Genomic DNA, 7,578 nt, shown 5'->3' on the forward strand with positions numbered 1-7,578 from the left:
TAAATTGTTATATTCTTCGTTTTCTTGCACTAATTTGAAAATCACTGTAATATTTTTATTCTCTAATTTTTGGGGGGTGATTGTATTAGACACGTTAGGGTTCATTCTCATCCTGGGTACTTGAATATCGGTTAAATAGTAATGTACGAAAAGCTAAAAAAAGCTAAAAAAATGGAATGATTTGACAAATACTTAAAAAAAAAAAACTGAGAATGTGGTATTTTTGTTATTGCACAACAGTGGAAATTTGACAATTCTTTATAAGTGTTTTATGTAAATGAATAAATGTTTATGTTCATAATGCATGAGAGACGAATCTGCTTATGCATTCCAGTACTCTGTATATTGCCTTTTAGAAAATCTAAAACCTGTTGTTCTAATGGTATTGTGTAAAATTTAGAGAAAAAAGTGACATAAAAAATAAAAAAGTTTAGATGTGGCCCATGCTGAAAATATTGTGCCTCTATACACACTTCAGTTAAGGAGGGCTTGCGATGCTATGCATTGCAACATCATCTGGTTGTATTGTCTTGCTGCTGTATTTAATTTCAGAAATTATTCACCTGCTCATTCCATTTGCTGCATGGTACACAGATGCAACCTGACAATAAATAAAATAAAAATAACAAAAAAAAAACGAAATCTGTAAAACTTGAATTTCTTTTCTCTCCACTCACTGTAGCTAAACTATAATATTTTGAGATCTAAAAATTGTCATGATTCAATCCTTTGTTTGGTAATTTATTTTCACTTTGTGTACATTATGTTCATAGGTGGTAATATTTGTTTTTGAGACAAAATAGATTTACTATTTTACCTAATTTTCCATAAAATATGTAATAAATCATTCTTTTTCATGCAAAAATTTTGTATTTATTTACTTTGCCAATTGGTATGGTACTCAAAAAGGCCCCAAAACAAATAGTAGGGGTATATATTCACATGGGATATGTCCATTGCAAATATTCTGCAGTGGAAAATTCTGCAACTAATTTACCACAGTTTTTAAGGCTCACTCAGATGTCGGTAATTCTCCTTGTATTCCAAAAAATGGTCTTTGATCAGTGTTCTTAATCAGAGTAGTTTGGTCAATGTGTCAGTTTTTGTCCTGTCTGATTTGAGATACAGTGTGTGTGTGTGTGTGTGTGTGTGTGTGTGTGTGTGTGTGTGTGTGTATATATATATATATATATATTACAGTGTGTGTATATACATTCTATTATGTGCTTGAACTGTAAAAAAAAAAGAAAAGACATGGACCGCACATCCAAAAATCATAAGTTGGCTCTAATGCCGCTAGGCTCAGTGGATCCCTAACTTATAGCCTTAACGGTGCGTTGCCATGCACCAACCTCTGCCACAGTGCCAGGTGCCTCACAACACCCTTGCTCGAAGGCTGAGTACCCATGACTTCAGGCCACATCGCCCCTCAGGTACAAAACCACAGCAACAATGGTCTCTACACTGCACCAACACCAAGTAAAAGGAGCAAAAAATTCACCTTCCATATTTTTTCTCATATGAATTTTATAGAAAAAAAATCAGATTCACAATAAATTTTACTTTTAAAATTTGAATTTTATTATGGACAAATAAAGTAAAATGGCAGCTGGTTGGCCATCATTTTGCTGGTGCCTACTGAGAGTCAAGAAGGTGTTAAAAAAAATACCAAAAATAAATCATTTGTCCTGCCACCAAAGCTTTCCACCCAGTTCTATGATGCTCACTCTGAATCTTCCATCTCCTGCGCTAACTATGCCTCATGCGATCAAGTAATTGACGTGTGTTGCACATGTGACGGCGTGAGGTCTAGTCAGTGACGGTAGATCTGAAGCAAAGACCGGAGCACTGCAGCAGGATGGAGAGTATGATCTCTTACTGTCCATTTTGCTTTGAGGCTTAGAGAGACCTTGGACAGACCTGGTGACAAATCAATTTCAGTCCGAATCCAGTTTTTAAGGTAGATTCGTACAAATTCCGACCTGAAACAAATTTTAATAGATTCGATCATCTCTGAGTACAAAACACGTAGATGGTTGTATTTCACCACTGTTCCAATGTATATGTGGAGTCAGCCTTTAGACCACGTTCAGTATTTGGTCAGTATTTTACTTCAGTATTTGTAAGCCAAAAGCAGGAGTGTGAGATAAATACCGAAGTGGTAACGTGTTTCTATTAGACTTTTCCTCTGATTGTTCTACTCCTGGTTTTGACTTAAGGCCCCGTCACACATAACGACTCACCAGCGATCCCGACAACGATATCAACGTGTCAGGATCGCTGGTAAGTCGCTATGTGATCACTCGGCGTCGCTGTGTTCGTTAGTTACCAGCGCGCTGATGCAGGGAGCTGGTAACTAACGTACACATCGGGTATCCAAGGGACGCACATCCCTTGGATACCCGATGTGTACGTTAGTTACCAGCTGATTGCTGGTCTCCCGCCTGTCACATGCAGCGATGCGTGCTGGCCAGCAGGAGACCAGGGACCAAAGAAAAGTCCTGGGCTTTCCTACAGCGATACCGGCAGGGGGGCCGGTCGCTGGTCAGTGTCACACACAGCGATCTTGCTGGTGAGATCGCTGTCGTGTCACAAAACTTGTGACTCAGCATCGATCTCGCTAGCGAGATCGCTATGTGTGACAGGGCCTTAACAAATACTGAGGTAAAAAACTGACCAAATACTGAATGTGTGACCGTGGCCTCAATTCACATTGCATGTCTGCTTATTGAGTACTACAGAGGTTAAGACCGCCCCAACCCTAAAATTATCTGTCTGTCATCTGTCATCATCTTATGCAGATCTCCCAAGTGACAGATAGGTGATTGCTTTTTTCCTAGCGGATGCCTGCACACCATGATTTTGTGTATCTTTACTGTGAGAGGGCCTGCAATAGATACTGTAGCCGCCATTATGAGCACATATGGATGTGCATTAATTATGATCACATATAGATGCTGCACAGAGCTCTCCCGTCACTTGTTGCTTGCACAGACTAGGCCTGCATCAGCTGTAATTACTTCACTATTTTCCAATGTGTCGCCTGTATGACAATTAACTAGAGCACACAAATCCTGCCTAGCAACCAATCAGATTCTTTCTTCCATATTCAAACCTGTTAGAAAAATGAGAGCTGGATTCTGATTGGTTCAGATTGGCAACCAACTCAAAACAAGGCTAATATAAAATGTGGCTTAGGCCTCGTTCACACACACACTGCAGTGATATGGAAATGAATGTGTAAAATAATATTTAGAGCACTGCTCATATAGGTGGTTGAGATGAGGGAAACTAAACATGTTACTATTTTACCTCACTAAAAAAAAGTCTGTTTTCCTATAGAAATCAGAGAGCAGACTGCTTGTGAATGCATTAGGACCTAATATTTCATGTTTTTAATAGTGTTCATGCTCACTAAAGTGAGAATCGGGGTGCTCGGGTACGCATCTAGTATCAAAGATGCTCAAGCCCCATGCTCAAGTCCACGACCCCCATGTTTTGCTGCTGTTAGACTGTAATGCTTGCCATACACAGACAATCCCCGCATGTTTATTGGATGTCTAAAAGCCAAAAAAATGTGGGGTGGAGACGAGCATGGCGCTAGAGCACTAGCGACGCTGGATGTGTACCCGAGCACCCCGATCGATTCACACTTGAGTGACAAGCACGCTCGCTCAACACTAGTTTTGCTCCATCTTGACCTGTGCCGGTTTCAGGCGCCATATTATAACTATCCGGACCCCTAAGATCTCTAAAGAGCCACAGACAGCTGAATCATGTATCAATATGGCTGGGGCCAAAGACTTTATGCCGCTGCAGCATAGTATTAGGTAATGGGGTTGTGTTTTGCATATCATGGCTGTCACTAGTTGAAAAAAATCAAATTGGATCCCAATTTTTTTGTAAGTTGCTTGTCGCCGTAACTTGTAGGTCACAATATGGCCCTATTAACTTGCACTATGCTGCGATGTGCCCGCGGCATACAACGTTCTTTCAGGGCACAATCTGTGCTACAGAAAAAGCTACCGTGTAGCCCCCCCAGCATAACCAAATATGATAATGATAAACATTGGTGTGTCAGGGGGGAGAAAAAATGGTTTTAAGAATATTAGTTAGAAAAGGTAGTTAATAGTGTAGTATATCGTACACCACCCCTGATACACGTGTAGCCCCCAGCATAACATCAAATTGTGTCTGTATACTAATCCAAATGTGTAGATATTTTGTGATGCGGATTTGGCCCCGCATTTGCTCCAAGTTTGTGAAAAGATGCACAATTGTGACACATGGATTTTGTCCAAATTTTCAGCAGAAGATTTTGCCCAAATGCTATGCAAAACATGCCAAAGAGTAATATCCGCCATGAAAATATGTGACAATAATGAGCACGCTAGTGATTTGATCTGCAGCAGGTTTTGATTTTCATGCAGATTTTTCACGCTAAACCATCCACTTGCATGGTAAGGGAAATTTCTAAGAATTTGTCGTGTGGAATCTGTACAGCAAATTTGTTATGTCTGGACCTGCCCTAGGGATCCTGGGCAGCAGTGCACAGAGGACAGACATTATCCTGGAACATGGAGCTGCATGGTTTGGTAAAAATCCCTTTCACATTCTTAGTACTGGAGTTTATTGCATGTTTTTACAGTGCTGATACCATTGCATTTGTTTTTTATAATTCTTTATTTAAAGACACACAACGAAATCCAGGTTAACATAATAATTGAAAGCAGACAAGTAGACGAATACATGCAATACAACTTAACTCCCGACCAAGACAATCGTCCATGAGTCCTTAACATCCGTGGACCCAGTAGGAGACGTCAATGACCCAATTCGGAGGGTCTTTCATTTTTTTAACTTTTAACAAACCATATAGGAAAGAAAAGACAAAACAGAGGAAGAAGGAGGAGAGCAGTAAAAGCGAAAAAAGAGAGTAGGGGGGAAATAAGTAACGGAGCCAAGAGAGGCAAAAAAAAAGGGGGGGGGGAGGAAAAACTGGGTAAGGGAAGGAGTACCCACCCGACCAAATCCACCACTCAGCCTGAAGCTTTCAGTTAACCTCAGGGGGGGGTTTGCCTCCAGCATTAATTAGATCACAATAACTCAGTGGATCGCAAAAGTCAATGAAATTATGTATATGGAGGACCTCACCTCATTTATATATGAATCATACCCAAAGTTTTAGGCTGCTTGACTTAGATGGATGAATTTTCAAGAGAGCTTCGAAAATCCATCCATCCAAGCCAAGTAGCCTAAAACTTTGGGTATGATTCATATATAGATGAGGTGAGGTCCTCCATATACATAATTTCATTGACTTTTGTGATCAACTGAGTTATGGTTGGAGGAGCGGGACTCCTCCATCTCTCTGGGATTCAAGCCCTCGCTGCCATGATCAAAAATTTCAACAAAGAGGATTTATAGATCCGGAGAGGGGGTAGCATTGCATTTAAGAAAAAAAACCTGAGGTTTCTTCTACACAGTTGAGGCAACATGCATGTTTGGCAATAGTCCAGAAATGGTATGTAAATGTCCCAGTTTGGTCAGTGTTGGTGAGCATATACCTGTAAAGTTACCCTTAGGCTATGTTCACACAGGTTTATGAGCCAGACAACTTTAATATTGGGGGTTGGTTTTGGAAGAGTTTTTTTTCTTGTCCTGAAGCAGTTGTGAGGAGGATTTGAAGATTTGAAGTGCCTGCTTTTTCCCATATTCTATTAAAGGGAAACAGCATGTGCATATACTGGGGGAATTTATAAGTCTGCAGTCTCACAGACTGCCTGCAGACTTATTGATTTGGACCAGACAACCCCTTTAAGGCTGTGTGCACACGATGCAGATATCCAGCTGATCCACAGCGGATTTTACTGCGCAGAAACGCTGCATATCTGCATTGTGATGTACAGTAGCATGTAAGTCAATTAAAAAAAAAACGCTGTGCAGACGCTGCGGATTTTTCCGCGCGGTTTTCTTGTGGTTCAAATTATGCAGCATGTCACTTCTTTTGTGCGGTTTTCCACCTGCTCCATTCTCCAAATCCGCAGGGGAAAACCGCATGAAAACCGCAAGAAAAAAGGAAGAAATCCGCAGGAAAATTACAGGTCATTTGACCTGCGGATTTCTTCAATTCTGTGCGGAAAAATCCGCAGGGCCAAAAAGTACGTCTGCACTCAGCCTAAGAGCCGCTTGAAAGAAGTGACATTCACTTTTATTTTTTTCCCCCAGGAGTTTCTCAAAAACTTTTCAAGAAAAATAATGCTCTAAAAATAATGCCTCTCAAATGAGCAGCAAAGAAGAGCAAGTTCCCATAAAATTGAATATGAATAATTCTAAAAGTAAATATAGATCTTTATGAAACATCTGGGGTAAATTAAAACACTTTAATGCTTGGTAACTTTCTTTTTCAGAAGACACCCTTTCTTTCTTTCATTATTACTCTGTAATTACTCCTGAAAATGTATTCAGAAATTGACAACTGGGCATTGCAAGTTACCTAAAGATACGTTGTTATAGGGTCTATTCCTACACAGTTTGACACTGACCCGATTGGAAAAGGCTGATGGTAATTCCTAATTGTTAATGTATTCATACATTTCCAGGAGCAAAAACAGAGGTATGGCCCAACATAGGATTCTACTGAAAGGATCACACTTGATTCTTCGGATAGGAGGTCGCTTTTTTTTTAATTCTCAAGAAAGGATCATCTAGAATTACTTTTAGGGGAAATGTAAGAATTAAAGGGATTGCCCACTACGTACATATTCATGACTAATTCATAGGATAGGTCAAAAAATGTCAGCAACCCCAGCTGATCAGTGGTTTTCAGTGTAGTGGCCGTCCTCAGATATTGCAGTTTAGCTCCTACTGAAGGGAATGGAAGCTGATCTTCAGTACCCGAGAACGCCCACTGTGTATAGAGATGTGTTTTTCTGGCTCCGAAAGCTGTGTTTATCTGGCTGACATCTGATTGGTTGGTGTGCCTGGTGCTGGACCACTTGCCTATCTAAGGATAGGCCATCAATATCTAAGTAGTGGATATCTCTTTTAAGTGTTGAAAAAAAACATCAAGAAACTGGTCATATAAAGTTTTGTGTCATACTCCACCCATAGAGGGTTATTACAGAGAGAAAAAATCAAGTTATCCTCTATCTGTAGAACAAAGGATTACTTGTACATTGCTGGAGATCTTAACACCGCTGGAACCACCAGCATCCTGAGATCAGGAGTATGGAACCCTGAGAACAAAAGTATGCTGCCCCATCCAGAATGAAGCGGAGGTGTTCATACGCGGCTTCCTCTCCAACCATTGTCTCTGAGACTATTGAGCACAGTGCTCGGCTTTTTCCAGCAGTCCTATAGACCATGAATGGAGTGCAAACCGCATGTGCACCTACCATTCATTGAAGGTTGCAGAGCCCTTTCCCTGTGGCTCCAAAGTCCCAATCTCGGAATCGTTGGGGTTCCCAGCAGTTGAACACCCCACCAGTCAGTAAGTTAACCATTATTTTATTGCTAGGGGATAATATTTTTTTTATATAGAAGCACCGTTCTGGACAAATGACAAAACACAGCAAA

This window comes from Dendrobates tinctorius, unplaced genomic scaffold (assembly GCF_039654945.1).
Source record: "Dendrobates tinctorius isolate UK_male_01 unplaced genomic scaffold, ASM3965494v1 ptg000006l, whole genome shotgun sequence".
Classification (NCBI taxonomy): Eukaryota; Metazoa; Chordata; class Amphibia; order Anura; family Dendrobatidae; genus Dendrobates; species Dendrobates tinctorius.